This window comes from Ambystoma mexicanum, chromosome 11 (assembly GCF_040938575.1).
Source record: "Ambystoma mexicanum isolate Mex_15411 chromosome 11, UKY_AmexF1_1, whole genome shotgun sequence".
Lineage (NCBI taxonomy): Eukaryota > Metazoa > Chordata > Amphibia > Caudata > Ambystomatidae > Ambystoma > Ambystoma mexicanum.
Genome location: NC_090934.1, coordinates 620,390,654 through 620,403,653, shown reverse-complemented (window position 1 = coordinate 620,403,653; position 13,000 = coordinate 620,390,654). Strand labels below are relative to the sequence as shown.

At 46.8% G+C, this 13,000-nt stretch overlaps 1 protein-coding gene across 6 annotated transcripts in view; it reads right to left on the bottom strand.

The window, feature by feature from the left end:
* ANO5 (anoctamin 5) overlaps positions 1–13,000 on the bottom strand; it is a 652,338-nt gene that overhangs the window by 492,414 nt on the left and 146,924 nt on the right. The window lies entirely within an intron of this gene.

Genomic DNA, 13,000 nt, shown 5'->3' with positions numbered 1-13,000 from the left:
TGGTCTGAGATCCAACACTGGTCTCTTGGTTTTGACTTTTTTGGGTACAAAATATGAAAGTGAGATGTCCTTGTTAAACTGCAATTGTGGAATATGTTCAATGCTTTAGAAGCAGAGGCTTGACTTCCTTTTCTAGTGGTTCTTTGTGTTCTCTTGATATCTTTTGGTCTTGTGTCGGTAGGTCGCGCCATGTTGGTAGTAACTCTTTGCAGTACCTCTGGGCTACCCCTTACCTGATATTTTCCCTAGAGTTGCGAAAGTAGCTTTGGTTTCCCTTTATAAAGCATCATCTATTGCCTTCCCAAATAATTGAGACTCATTCACTGGTTAATTGAAGAGAATGGCCTGAGTTTCTGCGTTACAGTCAGCCCCCCTTAACCAAGCACAACACTTGATCACAGTTACCTCAGCTATTTGGTGCTCTGCTGTCTCTGCTGCATCCATGCTATTTTTAATTATGGCATTGACCTTTTGTTTCTCTTCCTGTCAAATTTTACTTAAGGCCCCCTGCAGCTCATTTGGAATTGGTTTACCAAATTCCTCCATGCCATCTGTGATGATTCACCAGGTATCTTCGTTTCTCCCCATGGGGGAGCCCTTTCCCATGAGGCTGGGGAGGTGCAGCCGATAACCAAAGGTTCCCAGAGGGGTGGTTTACTGTGGGAGGACCTTGTGGGAAGGACTACCCATCGGGGGATGAGGACGACTACCTTGGGTACAACCCATTAAACATCAAACACCCACATGCCTTAGCACCCTCTCCATTTCACACCACAATATTGAGAGTAGACCAATGTATTTCTGTAGTACTTGGGGTACAGCAAAGACAGAAAATACTAGAACAAAGAACAGCACATAAAACATGAGGATTGCTGACTGTGCTAGTACGAAGAGGAGGTGTCTCACAAAGAGGCATGAGGAATACAAAGGAGCCATAATGGTGCATGCCTGCACATAGCCTTAACATGCAGAGCCACCACAGAAGCAGTAACGAAGCAAACGGCCGAAGGAAAGGGGAAGGAGCCCGACCCCTGTCCCTGGAAAGACCAGTACCATGTGAACAAGTGCCAGAAGGTAACAGGAAGCAAGGGCAGACCAGTAGGGACATTGGGTGGGGGAGGAATAGAGAAGTCTCACTTCATGCCAGTGCGAGCAGTACGGTCTATTAAGAGTTCCTTCAAGGGTCAGGGACACAAAACAAGGTCAAGAGTGCATCCAAGGAAATATTCCTTGTACCAGTGGCAGGGATAGGCCCACTGACCACCAAAGAAAAGTCTGGGACCCCAACAGAAGAGAGTCAAGCATCCAAGGAAATATTCCTCATACCAGTGGCAGAGATCACCAGAGAAGGGTGTGGAACCCCCAACAGAAGAGAGTCAAGCCATTCTTGTGAACTATATTGGATAAGTGCAGACCAGGAGAAAGGGGGGGGGGGGGGGGAGTCATTCTCCTGGTCCAGAAAGTTGACTATACAAGGTGTTGCAACTACAAGCCAGGGAAAGGGAGCCATTCCATCTTGCATCCGTTTACAAGAGGACATTGTGGGAATGCCACCCGGATACCGGGAGAAGAGTCTCATTCTCCTGGAGAAGGAACGTTCTGCTGGATTATATTATTCTTTATTTTTAGTGTACGGGATAGAAGTAGGTTGCAACGCATGACCGTGGACTTTGATTTTGACGGACATTCTGGCAGGTCTTTAGGTATTAGATTGAGGCAGGGAAACCGAACTTAGTGATAGTAAAGGTTTTTTCAATACAATAAAAGTCTATAGCAACCAATATGCCACCTTTGTGCCAGCTTCCTTCTTTGACACCCTTACACAGCCTACTGTGATGTAATATGATATGATAGAAGTCATTTAAAACACGCCTGTACACAAGTGGTTCTAGGCGCGACAAGACAGAGCGGGGACAAAAGGAGGACAAAACAACAACCTAACTGGGCCTTGTCAGTCAGATCACACAAGTGCAGGGAGGGTAAGAAGTGCCGGGTGAAGAGAAGTGCAGGTAACTCAGTAAGTGCTGCCAGAGGGTGGCTGATAAATGCAGTTAGTTGATTTTTTTTTATAGCACGCCTAATACCATACCAGAGTTCAGTTTCTAAGCGCAGATCTGGGATTCGACTGCTGTTGCTCTGCGTGGCCTTGCTTCCAAGATCAGCACGTTGCCCCAGTGTGATCCTCCATTCACTTGCAGAGAGACAAGGGACAGTAGGGTTACAAATATAGACCATTAAAGTGCTGGGGAGCCCGGATGCAGTGCGAGGGCAGCGGACATGCAGGAGCCTGGGCCAGACTTTCAGTAGGTGGCCAGGACAGTGTGCAGAGCAGTCAGGGACATCCGCACGGGAGAGGAAGATGGGAAGCTGAAGCAAAAGTAAGGTCTCCAGTTGCTTCCGGAACCGGAGGTGGTTCTGCTCAAGTTTGAGAGAGGCATGGAGGCTGTTGCAGAGGCGGGAGAACCCAGCCGAGGAAAGAGATCTACCCCCACTTTGTGCTTGGAGAAGCATCCAACCCTCAGTGTTGGAGGTGGATGAATGGAGGGCTCGAGAAGGAAGATGTTTAGGCAGAGAAAGTTGGAGGTATTGCAGTCCCAGGGACCAGAAAGACTTGTGGACGATGCAAAGGGTCTTGAACTGGATCCTTTCATCCATAGGGAGTAAATGGAGAGATTTCAGAGCTGGAGAGATACGATCCCTGGGCTTGAGGCCAAGGAAAAGTCTTGCAGTCTTGTTCTGGATGAGTTGATTTAGAAAGAGGCCGTTTGCAATAGTTCAGCCTAGAGAGCACCAGGGCTCTGGAGACAATAAACTTCTGGGGTAAGGTGAGAAGAGGCAGAAAACCTCTGAGGAGGTGCAGCTGATAGTGAGACTTCTTAGAGAAATCAGAGATGCGAGGAGAGGAGGAGAGAAGGAGAGGGTGGAGTCTAAGATGACACCAAGATTCTTAGCCTCACAGGAAGCGAACAAAGAGGGCCCAGAGTGGGCAGCCAGAGGGCGAGCGTAAAGTAGGGAGCAGGTGTCCCGATGAGGAGGATCTCAGTCTTACTGGCATTAAGGCAGAGATCATTGGTGGCAAACAATTCCTGAATTGCAGCCAGACAGTCTGGTATGATAGAAGGAGCAGAGGTGGCTGAGGGGCCCTGAAGTAGAATGGCGTGTCATCTGCGTAACACTGGAAGTTACAGCAGAATGTAGCGATGCAGTGGGCAAAAGTTGCCAGGTAGTGGTTGAAAAGTCAGGGAGAAAGGTTAGACCCTGGGGAACACCACAAGTAGAGAGAGGGAAAGACTAGAGGAAAGAACCAAGTTTGACCTTGGTATGTCGGTCAGTGAGAAAGGAGTTGAGCCAGGCCAGGGCCTTAGCAGTGATACACAGGTTGTCGCAGGGGCGATTGAGCAGGATGGCATGGTTGACCGGGTCTAAAGCAGAGGATAGATCGATGAGAATTAAGACAGAAGGAAGGTTAGAGTTAAGATTAGAGAACAAGTCTTCACAGTTGTTCAGGAGAGCAGTTTCCATGCTTCTAGCCACTCTGAAACCAGACTGGTGGTCATGGAGAAAACCAAAAGATTCAGTATGCAGATTAAGCTGGGAGATGGCAAGCTTTTCCAGGAGTTTGTCCAGGAAAAGAGTGATGGAGATCAGGCGATAGTTAGCCGGGCAGGAAGGATTGTCAGAGGGCTTCTTTTGAAGGGGATGCACAGCGGAAAGGAGGACAAAGTAGGAGGAGAAAGGGCCAAAGAGGGGCCATGGGTGGTAGAAGAAGAGGAGGTAGAGGAAGAGAGAGAGGACAGGATGTCCTGAGTTTTACTGGTGAAATGAGAAGCCAGGCCATGCAGAGGGCCTGGGAGGGAACAGGAGCATTAGAGACGGCAACAGGATTGTCCTGCTGCTTGCAGATTTTAAAATGTTCGGCCGAGTTGTTAGATGCCACAGAGATGCAGGTTTGGATGTAGGCTCTCTTCTTAGGAGAGGACAGGGAGTCTGTACTGCCTTTGGAGCAGGCAGCAGGCCAGTTTGTCAGAGGGTGTGCTTTATGACCTCCACTTCCTCTCATTCGCCCTATAATTGCCTTTAAGAGTGGCGAAGAGAAATCGTAGCAAGAGTTGCACTTGGATGAGGGCTTCAAACGGATCCTCATGACAGGGGCGAGGAAGTCAAGTATGTTAGAGATAGAGAGATGAATGTTAAAGAGGGCTGTGTCCTAATGTGAATCAGCCAAGGTTGTAGGAGGAGGAGAGAAAGTGGCGGCGAAAGCCTCAACTGACACATGCTTCATGGGCCCGATGACCCAGAAGGTGGGTGGCAGTGCAGGGGTCGGCTTGACCTGCGGGGTAGAGAGAAAGGTGGGAGGAAAGAAGAAAGTGGTCGCTCCAAAAGAGAGTGGTGAAAGGGTTACAGAGGGGGCGGTCTGAAGAGATCAGAACATCCAGGGTGTGCCGTGCAGAGTGAGTCTGGCCAGAGGGAAGAATAGAGAGCGAGAGTCGCAGAGGTTGCAAAAGAGCCACGAAGAGGGGCTAGCAGCATCCAGGTGGATATTCAGGTCTCCAAGGAGGAGAAGTTGAGAGGTAGAAGCAAGGAGGAGTAGAGGTCATCCCACTCAGAGGAAGAGGGCGCCCTGGCCAGGGAGCCTATAGATAGTGGCAACAGGAGAGAGGGAGCCTGCAGACCAGGCATTCAAAAGGAGTCATCGGCCTGCAGTGGAATGACAAAAGCAGGCATCCACTGCGGGAAAATAAGGGGTACACCCCACCAGAACTGTTGGTTCTGGGTTCAGAGAAGATCTTGTATCCATTAGGAAGGAGGTTGTCAAAACTGGTGACAGAGCTGGCCGTGAACCAAGTCCCGGAGATGCAGAGGGGTGTTTGACAGCAGAGCAAGAGTTAAGAGTAGCAATGTGGAAAAGGTTGCCACCTTTGGAGCACTTCCATGGAAGGGAACAGGCCATAGGTACTCTGCTGAAGGGTAGGAGGTGACTGAGAATGGGCAGAGGAGGAAGGAAGAGAAGACAAGGTACTCTGAGAGGAATAAGAGTGCCACAGAGGTGGTGGAGGAAGGAGGCAGAGAGGGGTAAGTAGGGATAGCAGGAGAGGAAAGGGAGTTGATAAAGTGCAGGAGGCGTCTATCAAAAAGGAGGAGATTGGCCTGAGGGCCAATGACCAAGACTGTGCCATTTAAGTAGACATTAATGAGGAATTTAGAGGAGTGGAAGAGGGCCAGCAGGGCCTCCCACCGGGTGCCACCATTAATGGGAGAAGATGAAAAAGGAGAGACCATATGGGGGGGTCCATAGCCATGGCGAGGGAACGACAATGAGGATGTCAGTAAAAGTCTGTCTGGAGGAAGCACTGGTCTAGGCATCAGCGATAGGGAGGCCTGGGTTGGAGACCAGGAAGTCCCTTTTGAGTTTCTTCCTGCCAGCCTTGAGAGATAGGATAGTGGATAGAATAGCAGTTAGAGAAGATAGGGGGAGCCAGAGCACCATAGAGTGTGCAGGCGGAAAGAGGGGGCGGGGAAGGGGTAGGGGAGCCCAAGCAATGCAATGGAATGCAAACACCCTACAGAATGACACAATGTCGATACAGTAGGGAACAAACAATGGCAGTGTCACAGTACAGTACAGAAACCCAACCAACAGTCACAATGCCCAACTAAGCTACCTAGAAGTAGAGGGATGCAGGCAATGCAAAGGTACAGTAGAGAAACAAAACAATGGAATGACCAGAGTAACACAGGACAAGGGGGTGAAAAGACAATAGGACAGAACAAAGGGGTGAATATGCGATAGGAAGGTAAGGAATACTGGGAGGGGGAGCAAGACCTGATGCGGGGGGCCGAAGATTCAAAGGGGCACACGCAGCCTAAGTTACGAGAGAGCACTCACGGCCTATGTTGCGAGGGAATGTATGCGGCCTATCTGGACATGAGAGCAGTTGCATTAGTTGCATTAGCTATTTCAACGCTATACGATGATGATGTTACTCTCTTTGTCTGGTGAGTATTCGTTGACTGCAAAGAGTAAAATCAGCCCTATTATGGGCAGTTTCAGCCACTAGTGAGACAGCAGCAAGCTTCAGGGTGTAATTCTCCTTTTAATTGAAGCTGGTAGAGAATTATTTCAAATATGTTCTAATAAATCAACATCTTTATCTGGATCATCAGTGAAGATTCCAAATCGTTGTGTTGCTTTAACATAGCAAATCTGTATAGTGAAAATGATCCTCTGTAGGGGATGAAATGGGGGAGGGAGGGGCTGCATCATCCAAGGACACCGTCACATATAGTCGTGGTAGTTTGAGTCTATAACCTGCATTCTCCCAATATTCATGGACAGTGCATGTGTCATCCTGAATGTACGGTTGCATCTCCTGCCTTGCTTTCTTGTTTTAGTGGTTCTTCCTGAAGTAGCTCTGTCTGCCTCTGCTTAGTTCCTTCATGTTGTTCCATGAAGGAGCCTATTTTTGACATGGTTTCTTTGGAATCCGTCACAGACCACTCTTTTTGGCATTAAGGGGTATCTATCCTCTGACAGTTGACCTAGAGATTTGGCGTGTTTTGGATTCAAACATGAGATTTGGCGTGTTTTGGATTCAAACATGTCTATGTAGTTATCGTTTTAGTTTTCCCACTCCTCTTTAGGGTCTCTTATATGAACTAGGGCCTCCTGCTTCATAGCCAGAGAGAGTGTCTTTCCGAACTCTGCAAATCCCTCCTTAGGTGGTCTGTTCTGCCAAGTCAAAGTTCAAGGGTATTCAGAAAACCCATTTTCAGCAGGTTTTTGTTTGCTAGGTTGGTTTCTTTGGAGTGAAGGCCTACTGTGCTGGGCCCCTATGAAATAAAGGTGCCTTTGTGCTTATGGGTCAATCCCAACCATTCTACACCCTTGTCATGACCTCCGTTCATGTGCTTCTGCGATTTTGCAGACTCGCGATTGTCAGAGGACTTCTCGATAACTCTTTTAGTCAATGAGCTGTCACTCCTTTGTTTGACTGTTGTGGGTAAAAAAAAATCTGCATCTAAAACCCCAATATAGAGCTCTGATATCTGCGCTTCTGAATCACCCTGTGCCGATTCCTACTGCATGGCATGTACTGCTCTTCACTCCGAATGTTTTGGGTTAACATTTTTGGCACACCGGGCAGCAATCCTTGCGTGGTCCGTAGGGAGCCAACTATTACACACTGTGTGTATACCAACATGGGAATTTTAAATGACACTGTGGACAAAATGTAAATGATGTGTTTTCCATCAGGGTCACCGGGTTTCTAAACAGCCTTAACATTGGGATGAGAAAGGGTAACGGGCATTCTCTAAGAATATTTAAAGTGCTAAATAACGCCGACCTAACCTATCATCTGCCTCAATATTGCTGCTTCTCATCAATGTCAATCATTGCCCTACCGGCACAAAACAAATGAGATCTCACATCGAACAGCATCAAACTTTCACTCCATTGTGAAGTCATTGCCAACTAATGGTGAAATAAATAATAATCTGAGTTAGACGCAGGAAGCATTGTGGGTCCCTGTACACAAAGGCTAGAGATAGTGTGACAAGAATGCCCCCTTCAATGTGCTTTTTCGAATTATTGTCCGGCGAGGGCACAATCAGAACGTAAGAGCCATGCTGATTGGCCCTCGCCGAGTCATTACCAGGCCGGGAATCCCTCTGTCGGGATTCCACGGCCTTTGTCCCCGACGGGGGCATGGCAGCCCCTCAGCCAATGAGGATGCTCGAAGCGGGGCCATCCCCGCTCCAAGCCTCCCCACGGCTGAGAGGCTGCCTTTGGCCCCCCGCCGGGGACTCGGGTAAAGCTTTGACTTTTTTTTTTACCCTACCTACCTCCCAGCCCTCCCCACCCCACTTACCTTCTATACTTTGTCCCCGGTGGGGGGCGATGGCAGCCTCCTGCTGTGTGGAGACTCGGAGTGGGGCCATCCCCGCTCCGAGCATCCACAAGGCTGAAGGTTTCCATCATCCCCCGCCGGGGACCCAGGTACGTTTTCTTTTTTTTTTGTTCCCTCTCCCCCCCTTCTGCCCTTCCAACCGCACTTACCTTCTTTTTTTTTTTCGGGAGCAGAAAAAATGTTTTAGTGCCCGGTCACGCAGTTTTTGCGGGCCGGGGTACTGATAGCTATATGCCCCTCGCGGCGGGGCCATTACCGACTCTGGTGATGCCCCCGCCGCTAAGGGCATATTGCTTAATTAAAAAAAAACAATGAAATATTCTCAGCAAACCATTAGATGGCTGAATATGCATAGCATGTGAATCCAAGCAGATTCACATACCCCAGAATGTTAAGTTACACTGCACTTTATGTAGATACTATGTTGCCCAGGGTCTGCTTACAGCAACAACATTTAAAAATACACATTTGTTTCTTGGTCTTACTGGTAAGGTAAAATACAGGACTGCTAGCACAGAATGTTTTTCCTCACCTGGTTAGTAAGTAGAGAGAAGGTGCATTTTCAATTAATCTCACACATCTGACCTGCAACATTGATACATAGCTGCAAGTTGTATCGATCTCTGTCCGGTGCATATGACTTCTCATATGTTATTATGATTTTCATTTACATATAAACTACTAGACTCCAACATGTGGATGTTGGTATATGCAATCACATGGGAAAATGAGAAGTAAAATCTTTCCAATATGGTTGCGTGGTAAGTGTGTGATACAATGAATGAATGAAAAAGCACAGTTTCAAGCAGATTAGACATTGGTCAACATGTTTGCACAACAGAACATTGGGTGCTCTACAGTGGATGACAGTATTCTTGTTGCTTCCACTCATCTAGGAACTATTCCAAGTAAGGCGGGGCAAACCTTATTGGTGTAACAAACCTAATATACCCTCAGTATTTGGTGTTCCCACGAGATTAGTCGAGCCAATTATGGTGTCTGAATTCAGTCCCATTGATTTGGATAGACAAGGGTTCTTGTTAGTATGCCAATCAGCAACACCATCTGTAGACAGGGTTAGGTGTGTTCTGGGAAGTTCAGGAATCCAGAACAAGGGCCATACCACTTCACTTTATCTTTGTGAATTTTGTATGAACTGGGGTTATCAGGGCAAGCCAGTTACTTCTGCTCAGATGAGTTTCAGTGTATTGTGGAGGAGGGTGGCATTAAATTGAAGATCTCTTTAGTCTCCATTTTAGCCCTTTGATCTGTGTTTATTAGACACCCATTGTTGTATTGAAATGTTACCATCACTTTCCCTCATTTTCCCTTAAAAGAAAAATCAACCAAAATCGTTCTTTTCTCGACTCTTCCGTTTACCTTTTCCATCACCCAAAATAGTTTTAAAAAGCAACAAAAAGACAATTGACACTTTTGTGTATCCCACAAGCCCCCTTGGCTGTAGGTTTGGCCTACAAGGCTTTGTGTCTATTCTTCCGTTTCCACTCATACCTCGTCTTTAAACTGCCAAAAACTTACCCTTTTGCATTCCCATTTGTGAAACCTATAAATAACCCATCACAATTGTGTGTGGGTGTGTGTTAGTGGGGGGTCAGGGGGAGGGGAATGAACTAAACAATTCCTGCCAGTTTTAGTCATCTTATTTTCAGTTTCCATGAACTGCATACAAATACATTTCTTTGAAAAATTCAGGGATTAATCGTTATTGTCTAGTGTTAGTCTGTCTGAACAACAATGGATTTTTAGTCACAAAGCAGGGAAGGGATTTGGAGCAGGAAGATGGGGTTAAATTCTCATTGGAGGAGGTTGTTGTGCAACGATTACTTGGCAGGTAGGCCTGCAAGGAGATCTGTGGCAGTTGGCCCAATGATGCATTCAGCACTCGCCTATTTAAGGGCTTTACAACAAACCTTTTCTCACTGCCTTGATGCCTCCACACTGCTCAATCCCCTCTTTCAGTTCTCAGTTGGTGGTGTATCCTTGTACATGCAGGAGCTTCCCACTCCTCCTCGTTCTTTAGTGGTGGCTGCATCTGCTATATGCCACTGCCAATTTCTCCTCGTCCAGTTCGCACTCAACCAACTCCTCTTGGTGGACGCTCCTGTAATACATGGCACTTTCTACCCCTCCAGACCATGCGTGCCATGCTACTGCCAGTGCCTGCTCTTTGCATACTTGGACACCATTACTAAGGAACCGCTGGCTTGTATTTGCTTCCACTGGTTGGTGGCTTATAATAATCTACACAGCTGCCACCTTATTCTCACAATGTCTTCTGTTCTATCCCACCCCCACTCATTGGCAGCAGCCTGTGGTACTCACTGACTGCCCATGTTAAAACCTTATCTAAAGCACATGTCCACATCTGCAGTCTTCTTAAGCAAGGTACCTGTGTGAACGTTGAGTATGGTTGTAGAGCTGGGTTTTAGAGCTTTGTTCTGGATCTATCTGGAGTCTAGGTTCTTCTGGATATTGTCTGGATCTGGTCAGGCAGAGTGCTGCACAGGAATCGGTGAGTAGTGGAAAAATGAGTGTCCCTATCTGGGTCTCAGTGGTTCTTTTTATGTGTTTCCAAAGGGGGTGTGGAGGGTGACTTTCTATGCCCAACCCCCTAAGGATTTGATAGGTTAGAGGATTCCCTGTGACCTGACTGGAGAACAGAGTACTTTGGTTTCTCATAGAAAATCAATTTTTCATAATCAAACATGTTTCCAAGGTACACATGTTGTTGAGAATACATGTACATATCACATATTAATCAAGACAGGTCTCTGTTCAACCCTGATCTTTCTAAGAGCTTGGGTTCAGAAATGACAACTTATTCGCTATTTTAGTGGGTTTCGCAATATTGGTACGGCCCCCAATTTTACACAGACCTACACACCCTCGCTGAGCATATTACTGGAAGTTCTTAGGTTTCTAGCATAAACACTGCATCCACAATATTAATAATTACGGGGCTTGGCCTCAGAACATTCCACAGCGTCCAACTTAGTCTTGAACTGTGAATGCATTTTTCATATTAAGAATCCCAAAGTTGTACATTTCTGTCAGCTTGATACAATATTTTAGAATCATTTTCCTTATCCATATATTTGGTGCAATATTAAATCCACAACCCAGTCTGGTCCGCCCCTAGAAGCTTGGTTGAGTCAGATGGTCACAGTTCTTGCTTCTCCCAGAGCAGTGTTGACAGTTACAACTCAAATCAGCATATTCTATTCATCCCAAAGCCCCCATTGTTCCTTCCTCTGGGCGGCAGAGAAAATCTCCTCCTCTCCTGATTTACATGTCAATGCGATATCCTGTGCTGTTGGTGGTAAGACCAGGTGTGAAGGCTTCCCAGGGACAGAAGGCCTCTTGAACTTTTAATTAAATCAGACTGCCTTCTAATCAATGGCAACTTAGTTCCTTGTGAAACAAATATAACATTATAAACTGAAAATAAGCAACATATCTTTAATTTGTATTTGTTTTATTTGTATAGCGCAGGCCAGGCCCAAGGGCAACCGGGCGCATATCTTAGTAGAACATTACATTACATTACAAGTAAAGGAGCAGTACATTACATGTGGGGCATGTCATCACAAAGGTCCCAGCAGATTGCAACAAAGTAAACAATAGATGTTACAAATCAGGCATCGATCATCAGAACAAAGCAGGGTCCCGGATGGCCCGTCCAATACAGAGGAGCAGTTATTAGTAGGATGTAGCTAACCAGAGCGTGGCTTTGTGTTTGAATTGGTTGAATGAAGGTAGCATTCTGATCAGGAGTGGTACAGTGTTCCAGAGCTTGGCTGCCAGGACAGGGAAGCTAGCGCCTCCAGCAGAGTGGAGCTTGAATCTAGGGATCGCAAGGCCTTGGTTTTGTGTAGATCTGAGTGCTCGTGCTGGTGTATATTGAGTGAAGCGCGAGGCTAGGTATGAGGGAGCCTGGTGGTTAATGCATTTGTAAGTGAGGGTCAGAGCTTTCAGGGAGATCCTTTGGGCGACAGAGCCAGTTGAGGTTCTTCCTTGTTTCTGAAATGTGGACAAATCGGGGAATGTTGAGGGCTGCTCTAATGGCATTGTTTTGGGTTGTTTGGAGTTTGTTAAGATTACCCTGGTTGGTGCCCTGGTACAATGCATTGCAGTAGTCCATTTTGGACATGACCAAGGTCCTGGCCAGGGTGATGCAGTTCTGGGCAGTGAGGAAAGGGCGGCAGGCTGAGATCAATTTTCAGGTGTAAGCGGACGCAGAGGCCACTGCATTGGTTTGTCTAGTGAGTGTTAAGGAGGCGTCCAAGTACATACCCAAAGTTTTGGTGTCTTTGGACACTTTAATCATATTACCATCAATGTTAAAGGAGCCAAACAAGTGACTTAGTTTGTTAAGGCTCTGTTGTTTGCCTAAAATGAGAAGCTCAGTCTTGTCATCGTTGAGGCATAGTTCATGCTGGGCCATCCAGGCTTGTATGACAAGGTAAATGTCATTAAGGGCTTTAGAGTCAGCAATGTAGTCACCAGTGATGGGTATGAGTATCTGGGTGTCATCAGCGTAGTTAGTGTAGGTGACACCCAGATAGTCAAGCACGTCAAAAAGAGGTTTGGTGAAGACATTGTAGAGAGTTGGGGAAACGCAGGATCCCTGCGGGACTCCACAAGGGACTGGTGTGGGATCGGCCGATGCAGTAGGGGAGAAAACTCGCATGTGCCTGTTGTCAAGGAATGACCTGATCCAGTTGATGCATTGTCAGAGAAGTGGGCCGCTGACTTCAGGTGCCTGCATAGTATTTGGTGATTGACCAAATCAAAGGCAGCTGATAGATCCAGTAATAGTAGAAGGGCCAATTTACCGTTGTCTTTAAGGTCCTCAATTTGAGTTTTGAGATCAAGTAAAGCTGTTTCAGTCCGGTGCTTAGGTCTGAAGCCAGATTGTCTTGAGCCAAGGAGGTTATTGGTTTCTAAGTAGTTCTGAATCTGCAGGTAAGCTGGTCTGTCAAGTATTTTAAGTAGGAACGGTACAGTGGTAATTGGTCTATAGTTAGTTGGTATTTCAGGGTCTATAGTCGGTTTTTTTAGGAGGGGGA